Source organism: Prionailurus viverrinus, chromosome B1 (assembly GCF_022837055.1).
Source record: "Prionailurus viverrinus isolate Anna chromosome B1, UM_Priviv_1.0, whole genome shotgun sequence".
NCBI classification, from domain to species: Eukaryota; Metazoa; Chordata; class Mammalia; order Carnivora; family Felidae; genus Prionailurus; species Prionailurus viverrinus.
The window spans coordinates 69,012,823-69,033,974 of record NC_062564.1 but is presented as its reverse complement, the minus strand read 5'-3'; the positions used below and the strand labels follow the sequence as shown (position 1 = coordinate 69,033,974).

Here is a 21,152-nt window from a genome sequence, read left to right as displayed (position 1 = left end):
GTATTAAGGCCATGACTTCCCTTGTCCTTTAAAATACCAACTTTCCCTTTAGGAATTTAAAAAAGACCCCCCACATATATTTGCTACTAGAGTTTCTTTCTCTACGAAAGGAATCACCTTTCTCCTGTGACAATCCCTTAAGCAGTTGAAGCCATTCCACCACCTTTTTCCTTTCCTCTTGAGTTAATGGCAGTGGCAAGGTGGTTGGGGTAGGGAACCTGGGTTTTGGAGGAGTTGGAGTATGGAATGAGGCAGGTGGCAGTGATAGCAAAGCATAATGAGGTGTCTGTAGTAGTACTAGCAGAGGGGACCTGTGGTTGTATCACTTAAAAATTTTGCCAATTGGTTATTCTCCCAATTTGTTTATTCAGAATTTCAGAGTTTATTGAAAGTTGGTAGTATTTTATTCTTAAAGCAGAAAAAAAATAAACTAGCAGATTTTTATAATTTTTATTAAAAGTGTCTGCATTGCATTTTTGCCAAAAGTGAGAAGAAGGAAAGTTCTTGCTTATTCCCTGCACCTCCCCCTCTTCACTCCCCATCCAATAATAAATTATAGGAACTTCAGCTCAGTGTTCTTTTATTTTTCATTGTCCTCCTTATTTGGAAAATAGTATTAGGTATAAATATAGATACAGATGTAGATTATATTTGAACAAAAAGCAAAGGAAGGCATGTGAGACTGTCCTTTGGTTCTCTTTCTTGTGTCCTGGGTCTGGAAGGACTTTAGGATTATCTGGTTAATCGCCAGTCTTCCACGGGAGCAATACCTAAACCATCTTTCTTGACAACACTTAAAAGATTATCAGACGATAGGTGTCTCGGTGGCTCAGTCGGTGAATCATCTGACTCTTGATTTCAGCTCAGGTCATGATCTCATGGTTCAGTTCATGAGATGGAGCCTGGAGTGGGGCTCCGGGCACACTGTGAGTGGAGCCTGTCTAAGATTCTCTCTGCCCACCCCCCTCAAAAAAAAAAAAAAAAAAAAAAAAAAAAGGAAGGAAAAGCACACAAAACTAAGTCTTCTCAGTTTGCTCATTTTGTACAACTTTATTCAATTTTTACTAATAGTACTTGCTAAATAGGATCTGAAAACTTGAAGGAAGCCAAAACTGTCACTGGCCACCTTGCTGGAATCCCTTCCTCAAGTTTCAGTCTTGGTTGGCATCATGGAGTCTGGCCAATCCTTTTCCCCCTTAAATTTGAAATAATAGCAATAGCTTGTATAATAACCAGTGAGTAAGTGCTTAATATACATTATCTTGATTTTCACAGCAGCTCTATAGAGTGTAGATATTATTCTCAGTTTATGGATGGTGAATTTTAAGTTCAGTAGTGTGAAGTAACTCTCCCGTATCTCCCAGCAGTAAATAGCAAAGTCAGGATTGCGGCTGGGTTCTGATGCCAAAATGTGTTCTCTTAATTGTTGTCCTCTGCCACCTCTGTCATTGGCAGTGTCTATTTGCAGAGTCTCCTTCAGCCTTTGTCCTTCTGGATCATGCAGCTGTTTATATTTTGCATCCTCCTCCTTTCACTCTACGAGTAAGAATTCCTAAGTTCAGATTCCACCATATGGCCAAAGTGGCAAGGCGTCATTATTAGTCTCTTGAGAAAAATGTGTTGCCTGAATCTGTGCAGAGAATTTTCTTTTGATTGTGGGACTTGTAATGGGGTCCGTCTACGGTATTTCCGAGAAAACTAAGCATAGTGTTATTGTTGTCCAAGAGGTCGATAAAAACATAGTTCAGAATCAAGTTTGACCACTGTAAAATTATTTTTGTATATATTATGGCAAGTTAAATTTGAAGCATTATATTTTCCAGACTTGAAAATTTCAGTGGTCTGTTATTTAGAAAGGATATGTACATTGGCTAGGCCATAGTGGAACCACCCATTTATTTATCAACCCATTCATTACTTTCTGTGGGCTTTTTTTTTTTTTTTTTTTTTTTTTTTTTTTTTTTTTGCTCTTTTGTCAGGTACTTCCTTGTGGCTTAAATAGTTTTGCTCCTTTTTTTTTTTTTTTTGTTTTGTTTTAATTAGCCGAATTTAAAAACTCTGCAACTGGAACTCTTCATTAGCAGTGTGGAAAGAATTTTAATTGGCTGTGTGAACAGTAGTGTTGTCAACTTGTAGAGCAGTGCCCCACTTACAGATGGAAACAGCTGTATCCTTTTTCTTAGGAGACACGGAGAGTCTTGTCCTCAGATCATCAGGTGAATGCTCCTGTGGAAAAATGCAAGACAGTTACAACACAGGCATTATCGCTGTCCTTCCAACACAGCTTTTATTAATCTGTAAAGAAGAGCATCCATTTTAGCTCTATTATCTAAGTATGAAATGTGGCATTGGAGTCATATTAATTGGACACTCACATTATTTTTTAGTTTATTAGGTTTTCATCAAGAAACTGTCTTTGTTCAGCTTTACGTTAGCATTCTAGTTGTGTAAAAGACTTTATAAAAAAGTCTTTCGTTATGTCCGGTATATCATAGATGGACACGTCTAACTTGTTATTTATCCTATGAAATGTACCTTTTACCAATTGATTCTTCCCTGCTACTTCCTGTCAATAACTGATAATCATGCTTCTATGTGAGATCTTAATGATAGCTAATATTTAAGCAAGTTTAATCATTTCAAACCCAATGAAGAACATACTTCTATTTTTATCCTCATTTTATGGATGAGGAAAATTGAGGAACTTGCTCATGGTAAATGGTGGAACAAAGCCTCAAACATCCTCTTTGATTTTAAAGTCCCCCTCTTAGGACAGGAATATCCTTGATGGTGTTGGGACTATGGCTACAGGGTGTTCATTTAATTTATTTCAGTAGCACACATGTGAAGAAAGTCTACTTCAAATCAACTGCATTGAAGCCCAGAGAGCTTAGACTAGAGTTGGTTACATCCTTAAGTTAATGCAGTATGCAGTTTACCTTTTTCTATGTGCAACAAACAACATGGATGAAAACATGCTAACAGCATGCCAGTCTGTGCTTTATTTATTTATTTTTTGTTTACTTATTTTTGAGAAAGAGAGCCTGTGCACATGCAATCGTGAGGGAGGGGAAGAGAGAGGGAGGGAGATAAGAGAGAGAAGCAGGCTCCTCACTGTCAGCGTAGAGCCCGATGTGGGGCTCGAACTCACAACTCACCTGAGCCAAAGTCAGATGCTTAGCTAACTGAGCCACCCAGGCATCCTTGCTAGTCTGTGCTTTAAAGTACTGGGTCCAAAAAGAAGTAGACTTGATTTAAGTGAATTTGTAATGCAGGCTCTATCCATGCAGTCTGGTAAATCATCTCCTTTTTCTCTTTTCACAATAAAACTTTTCAGGTACAAGGCAGGAATTAATATTCAAGTGGAGTTTACTTATCCATATTGAGAGTTAAAAGTTAAAAATATTGCAACAATTTCTGGGGCACTTGGGTGGCTCATTCGGTTAAGACTCCAGCTTTGGCTCAGGTCATGATCTTACAGTTCAGGAGTTCCAGCCCAGCATTGGGCTCTGTGCTGACAGCTCAGAGCCTGGAACCTGCTTCAGATTCTGTGTCTCCCCCTCTCTCTGCCCCTCCCCTCCCCTGCTCTCTCTCTCTCTCTCTCTCTCCTTAAAATAAATAAACATTAAAAAATTATTTAAAAAATTGCAACAATTTCTTCAATAATGTCTCCTATGGCATACTTTTTGTTTTCTGGTAATTCCTTGTGATTACGTATTTGGAACTAATTAGAAATTAAATTCCTTTATAAGTTTTGAATACATAAGTGTTTTTGAATAGGTAATGTTATTACCCTGGAGAAAATCATGAGGAGAGGGAAAAAAAAGGGTAACAATTTGATTGAGGACCTTGTTTCATGTATATGGTTAAAAAAATCTTGGATATAATCATAAAATTGGATTGTTGTGTAGCATTCTAAACACTTTTTATGTGGGAGAGATTGAGCGAGTGAGCAGGGGAGAGGGACAAAGGGAAAGAGAGAGAGAATCCTAAGCAGGCTCCAGGCTCAATGTGGAGCCTGACTTGGGCCTTGATCCCACAACCTTGGGATCTTGCCCTGAGCCAAAATCAAGAGTTGGACACTTGACAGACAGCCCCCCAGGTGACCCCCTGCATTCTAAACATTTTAAGATACATGTGTTAACTTCTTAGAAATTGATTGCTCAGGGGTGCCTGGGTGGCTCAGCTGGTTGAGCATCTAACTCTTGGTTCATTGATTTGAGCCCCGTATCGAGCTCTGTGCTGACAGCGTGGATCCTGCTTGGGGTTCCCGCCCCCCCCCCCCCACCTCCTTTACCCTCCCCCACCTCCTTTACCCTCCCCCACTCATGCAGTCTCTGTCTCTCTCCAGATAAATGCACTTAAAATTAAAAAAAAAAAGATTGCTCAATATGAATTAAAAATTGTTAGTGAAGTTGAATTTTGTAAAAAATTATTAGTAAAATTGAATATTATAATGAATTTCTTTTGTGATGCTGGGTTTAGAAAGCAGGTGGTTAAATCTTAACTATTTGGAGGTAGTTTTCTTTTAAAATAGTTAAATTATGTTTTCAGAAGTTTGCATCATATATAATTTGTAGTTCCCTTGTAGTTTTTGTTTCATGAAAGTGTTCTTTTGAATTAAAGAAATGATTTTGATTGTGATGTCAATTGTGATAATTTGTTAATCTTAGCCATAGGTAATTGCTTATCTTCATACATGTTAAATTTGATCCCTGGTGTGTGGTCAGGTTTGATGAATAAATCAAGAAGGCAATACCTTTCAGAAATACAATGGTTGCTTAATTGAGGCAATTAAGACTTGTTTTTTGAGAGAGATAGTAATTTAGATTATCTCCCCAATATATTCTGAACTTTCATAAGTTTTTAAAGCACGCATTTTAAAATTCTGGAGAGAAACCTCAGAAGGCTGCATGCAACAAACTTAAGGTATCCATTCTGCTCATTATATGTATCTCTGACACATTTCAAAATGTTTGTTGAAAATCTGGGAGTCTTTATATTGAAAAAATTCATCTTTGATAACTGTCGTAATTGTTATTAGAAAATAGTTTTCAACCTCCTGGGAAGCATACTTTTAAATCTTTACACTTAAAATTTGGGTTGTTGTAAATATTAATGAACCTGGAGGAGAGAACCCACATATATTCTGTCTATATCTGTACATTATACCTCCCAACTATCAAAATAGCCCCTGAGGGTTTTGCTGGCATTATCTTATTTAACGTTTATTTATTTTTGAGACAGAGACAGAGCATGAACGGGGGAGGGTCAGAGAGAGGGAGACACAGAATCTGAAACAGGCTCCAGGCTCTGAGCTGTCAGCACAGAGCCCGACGCGGGGCTCGAACTCACGGACCGCGAGATCATGACCTGAGCCGAAGTCGGCCGCTTGACCGACTGAGCCACCCAGGCGCCCCTGGCATTATCTCATTTAATCCTCACAACAGCCTTATGGGTTGAGCATTCACCACCATTTTTCAAATGAAACGGACTCTCAGAGTGAGTTACTCTGTCCATAGTTCAAAACATGCACATGGCCGAGCTGTGGGTTTTAACTCAGCCTGGTACCAGAGCTCAGTCTCCTACCCACTGTGCTACCCTGCGAGGCATATTACAAAATGCATTTCAGTAGTCTCTTCTGTCATTTTTTGTAACATTATTTCCAGACAGAGTACTCGGGGAGGGAAGAAGTAAATAGGTTTAATGCCATAGTGTAGGCACTTCCTATATATATAACTACAGATATAACTGTAAGATGAAAGTATAATCTTTTGTTACTTGCTACCCTCTTACTTGCTAACATCTCTTCAGATAGGAAGCATTTCTGGTGACTTGGGCACCACTTTGCTGAGCTGTGTAAAGTGCTTAATTTTTGTTTTGTTTTCAAATTTGTGCCATATTATTCCAGAACAGATAGCTGATTAGTAGGTATTTATCCCTACTGGAAGATGGGAGTTATGGAAATTAGAGACAATAGGTATAGAACATCCAGCCCAATGCCTGGAATATAATGGGTAGTAGTTATTGTTTATAAAGAAGTTACTCTTTGTACACCATGGGTAGTACGATATAGTAAAACGTTTTAAATATTGTCTTAAAAATAGTAGGTTTGAAACCAATATTTTTGATAATTCATATTACTAAGCTGTTGAGACATGACATCTCTACAAAAATTACAGATAGAGCTTGATATCGGAACAGTAAACTGAATGCCAGATAAAAATACAGATGTTCATTGTATTTTTATATTAGTCTTAAGGAAAACAAAGCTCCCAGGATCTGAAGTATTGCAAGCCCAGAGAATAGTACAAAAAATCACAATGTGCTCTACTGAAAATCGTTACTACTATGTGCTCTTGCTGAAAATCTTTAATATTGGAATATATTCTGCAAACTTAAAAAAAATAAGACAACTCAACACAAAGAGCCTTCTATGTTTCTTGAAGGAATTTTTTTTCCTGGTGGGGGGAGGGGAAAAGGTCTGTGGGATAAGTTTATTTAATATGACATCAGTTGAATAAAGCCAGCTGTGAGTAATTATATCTGATATTGGATTTCCAGCTGGTTTGTTGAACTATTATTGGTTCTCAAGGTACTTGGATATTAATTAAATGATGACTTATAAAGGAGTCTTGTTTAAAGTAGTGTTGCCTCGATGAGAACATTTAGAACAGGCCACCTGGTACAAAGTTCTAATTCTTCCTGGTACCACTGCTATTTTAAAATCAGTATGTTTTTAACTTAGAGGAAAACATACAGTTCAAATCTGGGTTTGGCGATGATTTTCTATATATTATGTGTGTATACATGAATAGAATTTAGTGTATCCTCGCTTTGCCTAAGGGTTTTCAAACTCAAGTTATCATTAGTGAAGAATTCATGTCAGAGTGAGTAGAAGCACAGGTATTTCTATTTCAGCATGTCAGACACTTAAACTGTGTAAACCATGGATATTGTGTTAGATTTGAAAAAAAAAATCATGGGATTAAAGAGAAAAACCAAAAGAATTGAAGAAAAAAAATAATCAGGAAGTGGGAACTGGCCAAACGTGGATTAGTGCTCTAAAGAGGTAAGGAAGAGAGCAGAGACATAAATTAAAACCAAACAACCCCTTTAGAAGCTCAGGCAGTGAGGTGTGGTGGAGGTGGAGGGCTGCTGGGTGAGAGGGGTGAGTGCTTCTAGAGGAAAGACATATTTATTTTCAGATAATAGCGACCAGACACACTTTCTTACTTACCTTCTGCATTGGGATCTTAGTGTGATCACTGTTGATCTCTCTCTGTCTCAGGAATAGTTAAACTACAAAATTTAGTGTAACTACTAGGTGTAGAGCCCTCTGCCACTCAGATTCTGGATTTCAGTAATTCTAGACATTTCCTAAGGATTATAGGGATAAAGAAGTACAAGACATGGTACCTCTCTGGGAGTATACGGTCTTTATTGAGTATTGCCTGTATTGACTTGTTCCCACAGTTATTTCACATATATGTTAAAAAATACCAACAATACAAACGAACATATGGTAAGTTACTTACGAATGATGGATTACTAAATATATAGGATATTAGGGAAAGGTAGAGCAGTAAGAGTGGTCTGAAAAGGCTTCCCAGAGGGCGTGAGCTGCGATGCCCATCAGGATGGATTGGGCATTGGACATGTGCAGGCAGAAGGAGGCACGCGTCTTGCACGGCATGCTGCTGAGCAGAAGAGCCATCCGAGTAGAGGATGGAGCAGAGGAAGAGTGGGAGAAGGCTGGGACAGGACCTCGGGTACAGAGTGTAGCAGCACTGAATGCAGATGTGATATGCGTGAAATTTGGTGATCGATGGAAGCTTTTCACCAGGGGAGCAGGACAGCCTAAACAACTGTTTGGAGTGCCTTATGATAAGCATGATGAAAGGGGGATGGCCTGAAACTGTCCATGCCATTGAAAATAGAATGAAACAACAACAACAACAACAACAACAAAAAACAAAGTATGACAAGGGACTTACCTGGATTGGAAAAAACTAAATGTGTGACAAAGGAGAAAAAAGGTGCTGTGTATGGGTAGCGGCTCTAGATTGGGGAGAACTTCCCAGGGTTTTCCCTGGAGCAGCTGGGGCACGTGTACCAGTGGCAGAAGAAGAGGAATTGAAAGGTTTAGGTAGGGGAAATTTAGTGTGGATTTTAGTTACTGTTTTGAGCAGTGCTCCAGCAGCTTGGAATGGTAACTAATCAGCTGGTGATTGTGGTCATTTGTAAAGGTAGGCTGGGAGCAGATGTGATTTCTAAGTGAAAGGACCTTTTAAGAAGGATGAGGTTCAGAGACCAGCCTCTGAGTAGTCACCTTGAAGAGACTTGATGCAGCTTGCAGAGCCCCTGGAGGGGGGCCAGGGAAGACCCAAGGGGGAGGGAGTGATCAGCTCGGGCCACCTTTCATGACACTTCATCCTCTCCTTCCCTTTGTTATGTTTTCTTCTTCTTGCTTATCACTACCAACAGTTTTTACACTTTGCTTATGCAATTTCTTCTGTCCCACTAGACTGTAATATCCACAAGGACTGGGCGTTTTGTCTGCTTTGTATACTAGTGCATCCTTAGCATCTACAACAGTGCTCCCCACAGGGGAAAAGAGAAAATTAATTTGGTTTAGACAGATTATTGGTGATCTTGGAGAAATGACGTTCAGTCAACTTAAGGGCAAAGATCAGATTCCAAAAGGTTATACAATAACTGGATAGTTGAGAAAGTGGACGAAAGGGGTGTACCTCTCATTCCACAGTCTTGGCTAAGAAACAGAGCTGTTGCTGTAGAGGACTTAAGAAGGGTTAGGTGAAGATTTTCCAAGGTGGGAAACTTGTTCATTTCTAAGGAAAGAATGGAAAATGATACAGAGAAAACAATGTTAATAGTTTAAAAATCTGGGTGTGTGCTGGGGGTTTTTTTTTTTTTTATGCTTGAATGACTTACCAATTTTAGAAAAGACAAAAAAGGTGATGAACAAAAAGTACTCCTACTGTGTGTGTGTGTGTGTGTGTGTGTGTGTGTGTGTTTTCTGTTCTTTTTTGATTTGTAAAAATTTAATTTTTGCTCAGGATACTAATACTAAGGGCAGGATGAACATGAGTGTTTGATGGTGGTAGTAGGGTTATGAGGAGGGGTTTACTAGTCTACCACACTTTTTTGTGAATTTCACATTTCTTGCACAGAATCTTTTATTCTTAAGGTAGCTGGCCTCCTGGGCAATTCCTGTGTGTTTGGTAGAATCCTCACTGCCATGATGAAGTAACAGTTTGGACAGGTTACATGTGGATTGTTTCAATGGCATCTAATATTTACTTTCATGAATGAAACAATGTGTTGATTCCAGAAGAATAAGAAATAGAACAGTTAGTGTTACCTGCCATGTATTTTAGAGTTAAGGAGGGTTAAATGACACATAAGTACAAGTGATGGTAATATAGTAGATTTAGTTCCATAATTATGTTATTTGATTTTGATGTATTAACTTTTTTCTACCAAAAAAGGGTCAGCTATAATGAAGTCAAATTTAAAATAAGGCAGGGGCTTATCTGTCTAAAAAAGTATTATTTTTAAAATTTGTTACTTTTCCAAGTAATACAGTTTTTATAAAAACCTTTTTGCTGTCGTTCAAAACATTTTTAGACTGTAACTCGGTGTTATTATCGGAATTGCTTAGTGATTCCTACAAGGAAGTTACTACCTCTTTACTTCATAAATTGCATGTTATTTTTGAGCCTGCTTAGGCTCAAATAATCAACTTGTTCACTAGGCTTAGTTCTGGGTAAATGTTGGATGTTTTCAAAAGCCAAATCTCCCTAAAGTACTACTAATGATAATATTCAAAAGAATGTGCATACAGATATTCTTAAAGCACACAGACCTTATGAATACATTCAATAGCCAGACCATGTCTATGAATAACGGTGAGTGGCCAGTGACTGGAGAGGAAGTGATTATGTCCTTGGTTTTCCCTTGTTTTTTTTCTTCTCAGTTCATTACAGATGGCACTTGGCTTCAACAGACAGCAGACTAGGTGCAGGGCAGTGGAAGGCGGGGGCCCACACATGTTTAGCATAGCTGGTGAGTTGGGTTTTATCCCCAGAGTCATGTTAAATTTATTTGTACTTTTAAGGCATTACTGAATATTTTATTATTGAGCTGTAATAAATTTAAGTAACTCAATAAGCATACCCTTTGGAAATGATACTCTTTCTGTAATGGTAAAAGGACTTGATGCTAAATGTTAGTATCTGACTCTTGATTTTGGCTCAGGTCATAATCACAGGGTTGGTGGGTTTGAGCCTTACATCAGGCTCTGTGCTGACAGCACGGGGCCTACTTGGGATTCTCTCTCTCCCTCTCCCCTCCTTGTGCACTCTCTCGCTCAAAATAAATAAACTTAAAAATGGGATCCAGTCACCTTTCCTTATTCATAACAGGTACTCAATAACAATTTGTCAAATGAAGGAGTGAGGTTCTAGATATTTAAGATTTCTGGTATAATTCATTCTCTTATTTTAAAGAACAAAAATTTTTTTTTTTTTTTAAATAAGATCCCACTGGACCCGATCCCATGAACCATGAGATCATGACCTGAGCCGAAATCAAAAGTCAGATGCCTAACTGACTGAGCCACCTAATTAATTCTCAGTACGTAGTTTGAGGATCAAGAGCCTACGGGAGAAGAAAATATGTGATGCGGTTCAGAAGTTCTGATACTGCCTGGCAGCAATGGTAGAGTGACAGAAAGCATTTGTTGAATTTGGGAGTAAGAAAACGCGTCTTCTGACACCTATGACTTACAACTGAATTTCTGTTATGCTTTGTAGCTGTTTGTGAGGATGTTTTTATCGGTGTTAACAGACCCAGTGTCTTTGAGGACCAGAGTTATGCTGTTCTAGTCTCTGTTCTCCAAGAGGACATTCAATACCGACAATACATGGGAACTGTGAATGAAGGGAAGGGGTGCCGTCTAAACAGATTTGGGATCCTCCCTACCCTCAACCCGTGTTGAAGTTTGGGTGAAGTACAAGTCTTCATTCGTATTACAAAGAATATGAGGTGTATTTAATATCTGTTACTTTTCACATCCAGCTGTTCCTCTTTGACTGTCTACTATTAGAGTGTTACAACATTGTATTTTACTTTAAATCCAGAAATTGTCTAAGTAAGAAGACAAAAACAACACCTAAAATGCTATTTTAAGTATGTTGCCAGGTGGTCTTTGTAGCCTGACAAATTTTGGAGAATTACTAATGTCTCTTCCATTGCAGCACCCTGGCCTTAGATTATTTGATTTCAAAGAAAGAAGAAAAAAAAATATACACACACATATATACACATATATATACACACATATGTATATATATATACATAACTATATGTATATAGTTATGATCCAAACATAAAGAGAGCCCCTAACATAAAGGAGAACTTTTTAAATTGAATGTATTTAACTCATTAAGAGTCCCACTACATTGTCCTTATTTTCTCATCTTGCCACTCACTCGGCAAAAATTTCCTGTGGACCTACATTTGGAACCCTCTCACTGTTCTTTGAAATTTGTCCTTTACCAGGAAAGGGAAATTGTACAGCTTCCTTTTCCTTCTTCCTACATGGATCCTCTAGTTCCAGGATGCAGTGGCTGGTGGAGAAACCCTTCATAACACTGGCTCAAGTGGCACACCGTTTAAATTGTGAACATGTATTTTAGGAAATGTGGAGCTGGGAGCCACCTTCCCACCTTTCCTTGTCATCTTCCTTTCTGGTTGTGATGGCTTGTCTGCAATAATTGACTACACGGGATGTCACTGTTGCCACAGAAGAGATCTTTGCATCCTTCTGATTTCTGGAGAATCTGGGTAATGATGCCCCCGTGGCTTCAGGGGTGTGTGTGTGTGTGTGTGTGTGTGTGTGTGTGTGTGTGTGTGTTGATGTCAGAGTATTGCTGTTGTGGAGGCCGAATTTATTTGTTTATGAATATCATGGAGTCCACCATATAAATCAGATGTACACATGCACAAATTTAACCTGTCGTGCATGCATGCATGTACATCCTGTACGATTGGGGAAGGTAAAACAATTGTAGTAGGATAAGTAAAGGTGTTAGATTTTAGCATCAGAGTTCAAAACATGATCGAAAGGTGGGATGCTTCAGAAAGCAAGACATGCTATCTTTTTTAGTGGAGCCCTTGATTCAAGTTTTATATAAATGTGTGTACAATGTATAATATACATATTTATATGTTTCTAATTCTTTTCTGTATCTGAATAATATATTTCTTTTTCTGTAACTGCCACTGCCACCCCTAAAACTGCCCCCCCTCCCCCCCCCCCGCTTCCTGCCACCTTACCTTTTATGGACAGATCTGAACTTTGAGCGGTACCTAAAATTTTTTTAGTATTTAGTTACTTTCTGACTAACAAAGTTGGAAGACTCTAATTACATATGTAGAATTCTCATTTGTTTCTCCTGTCCTCTTGAGAAATAGAAAAGTTTGAGAAACAGCATAATATTGGTGGTTGCCTCCTCAGTAAAACATTCAAGATGGGAAAAACAGATGTCAAATTATTTTTGTCTTTTGTCCTAGAAAAATGGCAGCAGTGAAGTTTTCTATATTTAAACTTGCTTCCATTCAGAAGCTCTTCCTTTCTGCTAAGAGGCAATAAAGAGCCTGTGTCCTCAGTGACCTGTTCTGGTTTGCTTTTATTATGTTAGGACTGTCAAACTCTACTGCTGTAGGAATATTGACATTTGTATAGTGAATGATTCAAACTAAGTACTGTTAGTTGAGCCTCTGGAATTAAGTTGGTATTTGAAACTTGAGGTGTCCTGAGGGTGAATTTTGTAGACTCTGGGGCTCCTTGTTGCAGAGTTTATGTTCAGTGGAGTGGTGTATGTCAACTTCCCTCTGCCCACCCTGACTCTCCGAAGGTTTCTACAGGGTTTACCAGAGCCAGACTGTCTGTGGGAGATGAGTTGAACACCATGCTGTAGCTTTTAAGTGTATTGTTAGAGGAGAGTTGGGGAGGAGGGAGTATATTTGGTTGATTTTTTTTTTTTTAAGTTTATTTATTTGTTTTGAGAGAGCGAGAAAGAGAGCACAAGCAGGGGAGGGGCAGATAGGAGAGACTGAATCCCAAGCTGGTTCCTGCACTGTCAGTGCAGAGCCTGATAATGGGGCTGGAACTCATGAACCATGAGATCCTGATCTGAGCAGAGATCAAGAGTTGGTCACTTAACTGACTATGCCACCCGGGTGCCCCTAGTTAATTTTTTTTTAAATGGAAATGAAAGATAGTCCAGGAACCATTTTATTAGAGCGGTGTGTGTGTGTGTGTGTGTGTGTGTGTGTGTGTGCGCGCGCGTGTGTGCGCGCGCGTGTGCGCGCGCACATGCACACCCTTGCTGTGTACAGCTGATTGACCTTTGTTGTTACACTTAATCAGATGTTTAAATGGTAACTTAAAAGGTAGTCATTCACTGCCTGCTAGCTTGATCATGGAGAGCAAAAATCAGGCTAGCAGTAAATTTACTGCAAATCATTTTCTAGTGTGTTAATCTGTACATGTGAGATTCAAATTTGACTACAAAATTTTGCACTCTGAGAAATTAAAGTAAGATAGTTACTTGAAAATGAAGATATATTTTGTTTCTGCTGCCTAGGAGATGCGAATTCTGGGAAGCTATGGACTTGGTGGTAATGCATTGTTCTGAAGGGGAAATATTTTTTTTTTTTTTTTCAACTTTTTTTTTTTTTTTTTTTTTTTTTTTAATTTATTTTTGGGACAGAGAGAGACAGAGCATGAACAGGGGAGGGGCAGAGAGAGAGGGAGACACAGAATCGGAAGCAGGCTCCAGGCTCTGAGCCATCAGCCCAGAGCCCGACGCGGGGCTAGAACTCACAGACTGCAAGATCGTGACCTGGCTGAAGTCGGACGCTTAACCGACTGCGCCACCCAGGCGCCCCACTGAAGGGGAAATATTTATACAGACTCTTGAAAACAGGAATTGTGGACTGGTTTAGACACTTGATATTTTTCTCACTTGTGCACAAGATGAGTTTTTGGTTACAACTAAATTGTTGATTTTTCTAATGAGAAATCTTAATCTTCACAAATGAAACTTAATTGTCGCGATGGGTGTTTTTCACCATAGGATACGACAGTGAACACAGGGTGCAGTATGCATTCTCAGTTGTTCTACATCATGCTGCTCTTGTAGTAATTGGAAAAGCCGCCTTGTGATGTCTGTTGTTGCTTATCTTTTAACTCCGCGTGCATTTTCCTCAGTAAGAGACTCTTGGAGAATGAGGATAAGATGCGACTCTCCTTCATCTGTCTCTTAGAATTTACAAAGTATTTTCTACCTTCTTCAACTTTTCTACCTTCTCCCCTGAAGCACCTGCTCTTGAGGCTCCTGCACCAGCTGGAAGTAGAGGAGCCATGGGGTGACAAGGGTGTGTTTCGTTGAACCTAGATGTCTGTCTTGTCAACTGTCATGGTTACTTCAGGAGACTGTGACTTTATAACTACTTTTGTCTCAAATTTAGCAACTGTTCAAAAACTCTCTCTTTTTTTCCAAGGTGTAAGTGATCTTTCTGCAGGGGAAAACACCCGAGGAAATTCTAGACAAACAGAAGAGCTTGAATCTGTACCTTTTACTTCCAGAATTCCTTATGCACACATCTGGTAAAGATACAGTGCTGAGGAACCTGAAGCTGGAGAAGTATATCCAGGCCATGTCAAAGATGACAGGAATATAATTTCCCTGGGTTTTAACATGTGAATTTGAATACAACTACAATTCTGGGAGATTGTTTCCTTTCAGGTATAAATTAGTAGGCTCAGAAACAGCCGTCATATGATTTGATGTTGAAATTGCTATTTAATAACATATTTAAGAATTTTACTGAAAATCGTATACTCCACCATGGATTTTTTTTCCTACATGTTCCTGAAGTATGTGATGGTGTAACTCTGGGATATGAAGGACTTGATAGCACAAAACATCTCAGCAGTGTTGTGATTTGACATTTTTGTTTTAAATGCTCTCCCCCCCCCCCCAATTTTTTTTAGGTTATGTATTTTGAGAGAGAGAATTTAGGGGAGGGGCAGAGAGAGAGAATCTCAAGTAGGGTCTAGGCTGTCTGCGTGGAGCCTGTCGTAGGGCTGGATCCTACCTGAGCTGAAATCAGGAGTCAGATGCTTAACCCACTGATCCACCCAGGTGTCCCTCTGTTGCTTTACTATGATGTGTAGGACTAGGAAGCTGCTTTAAATAAGATGCTAGGGATGATTGGAATTAAATGATTTTTTTTAATGTTTATTTATTTTTGACAGAAAGAGAAAGAGAGACAGACAGGGGCAGAGAGAGAGAGGGAGACACAGAATCTGAGCTGTCAGAACAGAGCCTGACGTGGGTTTTGAAATCACAGACTGAGATCTTGACCTCAGCCGAAGTCAATGCTTAACCAACTCAGCCACCCAGGACTTAAATGATTTTAATAGGCATGCTGATAGACTTCCCTCCCCTCCCCTCCCCTTTTCATTAGAGGCATGAGGAGAAAGGACTTGGCATATTTTCTCAGATGATCTTAAGGAATGCTTTAAACACTCCTTTCTCTTAAGTATATGTTAATGGCAATGCACTTGAGACGGAGGACTGAGATTTCCTGTTGTGGGAAAGGACTGTTGGTGTGGTCTGCCACCTTGTGGCCATTTACAGAATTGTTTCAGACTATACAGATAGGAGTTTCCCATAGCTCTGAACATCAAGATTGAAAACACATTTTCTTCCTTTCCTTCTTTCACCATTATTCTCAGGAATATTCACTTTAGGGTCTCTAATAGCACCACCCCCACAGGAAGGTTGCCCTTTCCTTTCTTTGCATCTAGTGCAGCCACAGTCTGTTGCCTGATACAGATGAGAAAAAAGATGTAATAAAAGAGAACAGTGACCTTGTTCAAGGTGTTTATTCTCTAATTGAGATAAAATGTAAGCCCTTGAAAGTAAAGTGGCTGCACAGAGCACGGGTGAAGGGCCACACGTGAGTGACCCAGGCAGTAAGAACTTCAGTGGCTCAGAAAGGAAGCTCACACTGCCTGTGCAAAATGGGGTCTTGGAGACATGTTTTTCACTAGGGTGAGAGAAAAAGGAGTGTGTGTTTTGAGGGGCTTTTTGAGGGACCCAAAGATTGTTGGTCATTTTTTTTGGAAAGGGTGCAAGAGACGTTGGGGTTTGAGCTTTATTCAGAAGCCGTCCCGGGGAGCTTTGGAAGGAGGAGGTTTGAATGTGACATGGTAGGATTAGTGCACAGGTGGATTCTCTAGAGATAATAGGCATCTTCTGCCCACCAAACCTGATATAAAAATCAGGATTTATAAAGCAGACAATTTAAGGGACACTTTATATGTTTTATAAATAGTCCATTTTATTTATTTTGATTTTTTTGGATAGAGATACATATGAAAAGGATGCATTAATTTGTAAAAATTCTGATATATATACATTTCAGGAATATTTTTAGTTTATATTCTTGTAGTTACTGTGTGCTTTTTTCAGATCATAGTTAATAAAATCATAGTTAATAAAATCAGCTACCATTTTCCAAGGGTCTCTATGTGCCAAGTGTTGTTTTGAAATTAGATATCATTTTAGCCATACAGCCTCACCAAGTAGATATTATGTACTTTGTTTTGCAAATATAGTCTCTGTAACATACCCAGGGTCACACGTCTTGAAAGTGATGGGCATGAGGATGTGAACTATGCTCCATTTGACACTAAAACCTATGTTCTTTCTGTTATCCTTTTTAGATAGTTTTTTTCTTTAATGTTTATTTTTGAGAGAGGGAGAGAGCAAGTGGGGGAGGGGCAGAGAGAGAGGGAGACCGAGGATCTGAAGCAGGCTCTGAGCTGACAGCATAGAGCCCGATGTGGGGCTCGAATTCACGAACTGTGAGATCATGACCGGAGCCCAAGTCAGACGCTTAACCAACTGAGCCACCCAGATGCCCCAGGTTTTTTTTTTTTTTTTAACGTTTATTTTTGACAGAGGGAGAGAAAGAGTGTCAGTGGGGAAGGGACAGAGATAGCGGGAGACAGAGGATCCAAAGCAGGCTCTGTGCTGACTGTAGAGAGCCCGATGCAGGGCTTGAACCCACAGATTGTGAGATCATGACCTGAGCCATCCAGGCGCCCCTCTTCTTAGACAGTTTTATATATTTTAGTGTGCAAAGATTGAGAAACTGCCAAATGAAGCTTTTTAGCTTCACTGTCGTGTCAGCAAACACAGTGAGACTTGCAGCCTTCCCGCCTTCCTGCCCCCTCTCCCATGTGGCTGTGCACATGAGTTGGAGCCTTGAATAGTCTAGCTTTTAACCTTATTACAAATAATGTTCAAGGCATAGCTCTCAAATTCCTCACTGGTGAACTTTGGCCTATGAGGATAAATGACCTTTTTGCCTTTGCAAGGGAGGATAATCGGTATCCGTATATTTTCTGGTCCTCAGACTGATGTCACTTAGCAAGGTACTCCTTTCTCTTTCTGTCTGTGTTTAAATCTGGAGGCATTTACTGCTCGGGTCTCCATAGACCTGCTTAACTGTAGCACAATCTTTGCCTTAGTTTCTTTGATGATTGAGATACAGCCTTTTTAAAGGAATCAACCTTACTGTTGTTGTTGTTGTTGTTTAATTTATCTTGTAACTGGAAGGTTATACCCTTTGACTACCTTGCTGATTATCGTTTAAACACACAGCTTCCTGGGAAGTCTGGATGCCTGGCTGGCTCAGTCAGTGGAGCTTTCAACTCTTGATATCGGGGTTGTGAGTTCGAGCCTCTTGGTGGGTGGAGAGAGTACTTAAAAAATTAAATACATAGCTTCATATATAAAACATATATACAACTCATTTTAAAGGAAAAAGTTGCATACGTTTTTTCATAGTGCTGTGCAAAATACCACCAACCCCCTTCCCTTTATTGTTTGCAAAGAATCTCTAGAGGAGAGGAGGAGGATTGTGGGAAAGGAGGTAGAATAGTTCTCTCAGATCTCCAAAGATTGTATTAAAATATATTTTAAGTTGTTGGCAAATCCCTGATGCCGGTGAACAAGTGAAATTAAAAGCTAGTTTTAAATGGATTATACATTTGCTGTGAGGCTGATTATATTCCGAATGCGTCTCTAAGGAGAAATTAGAGAAGGAGCCCAAGATGCAGAAAACTTTCCCTCGGACTTCTTTCCTACTAGGCCTGTGTTGTGTTTATAGACTCTGAACAAGAGGGTAGGTTAGGTTGTGAACAATTAGAGAATGCTTTTGGGTTTTGATACATGGTTTATGTTTCGGGCAAAAGTTTATTTGTTTCTTTTCATGGAAAACTGCATTTCAGTCGACCTGTCAGTTCTTGTCTATGGGCTACTGTGGTTTTACACTTGCTGAATCTGCTTTCAAGTAGCAACTATTTTTGAAAAAAGGATGTCCTTCCTAGGGTAGAAGGAAAGGCTTATTGTTCCAAAAAATGCTGCTTCCTGGTTAGAGCAATATCATCCTGTTTGTATTCAAGACTAGAAAAATTTTGGGGAAAAAATAGCTTACATGTTTTAAGGGTCCTTTAAAATAGTAATAGTCACGTGGATTTTATTGGCCTCAGGAGGTGCAGTTGGGGAGTTCTCAGTTTGCATATTGTGGTTTGCTCACAGAAATGTCACTTGGAATACTTTCGGTGATTTAATGCTCCAGCATTTGTTTTTCTGTAGTCGAGTTTGTTGAAACATAACTTCATTCTGTGAATGTCTGTTTGCATAGAGAAAGAAATGTATAATCCAAGAATATAATTCCCTGAAGGCCATACATTTCCTTGTTTATCTTAGGAGAAAGCCCTTACTCTGTGATGCAGCAAGCACGTCTGGTTTTCACTGACTTTGCAGATTTCAGGTTGAGCTAATCTTCCTCAGCACCTCGCCCTTTTGTCTTTTTGTTTCTTTGCTGGCTAAAGGCAATCCCATGCCAATTCATAGATTATTTTAGTCAAGGCCAACTATTAAAGGGGAAATGAGGGTTAAAATTTACAGGTGAAACGTGAAGGCAGAGCCCTTAGGGGTGACCTCTAGGGGCAAGGAAGGGGTGGAGGTAGATTCTGGGCAGAGCTGGGTTGCTTCACTTGGCCTCTCATGACCCTCCATATCTTCTTCCCCTACTTTGCTGATATTTTTAATTTCTCTTGGTTGTGCTGCCTGAAATCTCGTACCATTTACAGATTTGTTTGGACTATGAAGATGCAAATGGAGGCAGACAGTTCCTCACAGAAGATTCAAGCGCCCCCACCAATCACTCCCATTGCATTTGTGTTCAGATTTAATTTTAATTTTAGGCCTTTAATTTTTAGACCAGAGTATTGATGCTTCAAAATGGGGCTTGGGGTAACGTGAGATCATTGGACACCTGGAGAGATGGTAGAAAAAACTGCCTGGGAAGATTCAGAAGGCCATATTTGCCTATTTCAAAATATTGCTCAGTCCATTTTGCTCCTAGGAGAAAATAAGAGAGCTTGTCTTCGTTTTTATCTTTCAGTGTTATTTACCTTACTTGCAATCCCTGATCATCGGTAAGCCTAACGTTTGGCTGCTGGACCCTGTATTGAAGAAAAATGTAGCCATAGTCCTTCCTTCCTTTTGTATTTCTTTTGTTCATCTCTAGTCAGTGTTTCATTCCTCAGAGTCCAAGAGCAGAGTATTCCTGATGCCTTTTCCTTTTCTTTTCTGCTTTTCCTACCTACCCAAATCCGTGATGGTTGTGTCCATATTGCACAGTGAAACATCACATTGACTTGATTGCTGCCTGCCGTCTGGACATCATTTCTTACCATTCCTTCTGTTAGTTACAATGAAGAGATCTCAAGTTTAGATAGAATGTATCTGTAGAGTCCTCTAATTCAAGCTAGATAATACTGCCTTCCATTTAACAGCTTCATGTATAATAATGATGTCTGCTCCTTGAGTTTACCAGCTCCTTGTGGCATAAGCCATTTAAAACAAGTTTCTTTTGAGATGGTTTATTTTAAGAATAATAGAAGAAACTCTGGACATAATCGTTGTATTCATTTCAAGAATTGAATTCAATTCAAGAAGTTTATAGGCTCGTTACATATCTGAAATCCTCACATGAAACAGTTGCATAGGATTCCCTGATAGTGTATTGCTTGAGTGACACGTTTCAAGTTACTCCCCAGAAAGCATCATGATTATGTGAGCTGCAGATGTTTTATTTATGCAGTGACATACATACAGAAAGAGAAATACTTTTTTATTTGGTCATGAGGTGGTGATATAATGCAGTCTTTTCTTCACACTCAGAGTTTTCTATTCAGGCTAAGTAACAAGTTTCTGATCCATTTACTTATGTCAGTGACTTATAGTTGAGCATATACATCACTGTTCTCTACAATTTTATTAACTAATAAGCAATCTTATTTCATTTGCAGGTTATAATTATACATATTGCCTTAAATAATGTGGTAGTTATTGTTCTTAAATATATTTTGTATAGTCATAGAGGTTATACATTCATACTCAAAAGTTGTTGCATTACTGACACATGTAATGGGTGTGACATAACTTATTCAGGAATGTGACCCCTGCACAACTATGAAACTACAATGTTGAAAAGCAACAGATTAATAAAGTGCCCTTTCATTAAGGGATGTGTTCTTCTACTTTGATTTTGCTTGGTTTGAAGAAGAGACTCAGTTATTCAAGACCTATTATCTTTTAAGGCTTAAGGCTGTTTTTCCCCTCCATTCTATTTCTAAGCTTCCAAATTCTTGCTTCTATCATGTTTCTTCTAGACTTCTTCCTTCTCCAGCTTAAAAAAAAAAAAAAAAAAGTATTTCTTTCTGCTGCTTTCCCAATATACTTTTTTTTTTTTTTGTCATTGTAAATTTATTTGCTTGGTGATTGTTAAATGAATGTGAATAGTCTTGTCTGTTTGCTTTTTAGACAAGAGTGTTTTATGGCTTGGACAGGTCCTAACCCGAGGTTGATAGGTACTTCAGTGAAAAATATGTAAGACTTTACTATTAGATTCAGAATATAAGCGCTTCGGAAATGGGGGAGGGGGGCAGGGGGAGTCTTTCTGTACTATTC

General features: G+C 39.1%; 1 protein-coding gene across 7 annotated transcripts in view; it reads left to right on the top strand.

Annotated features, from left to right (window-relative positions):
* Positions 1-21,152, top strand: part of RAPGEF2 (Rap guanine nucleotide exchange factor 2) — a 249,602-nt gene that overhangs the window by 49,144 nt on the left and 179,306 nt on the right. The window lies entirely within an intron of this gene.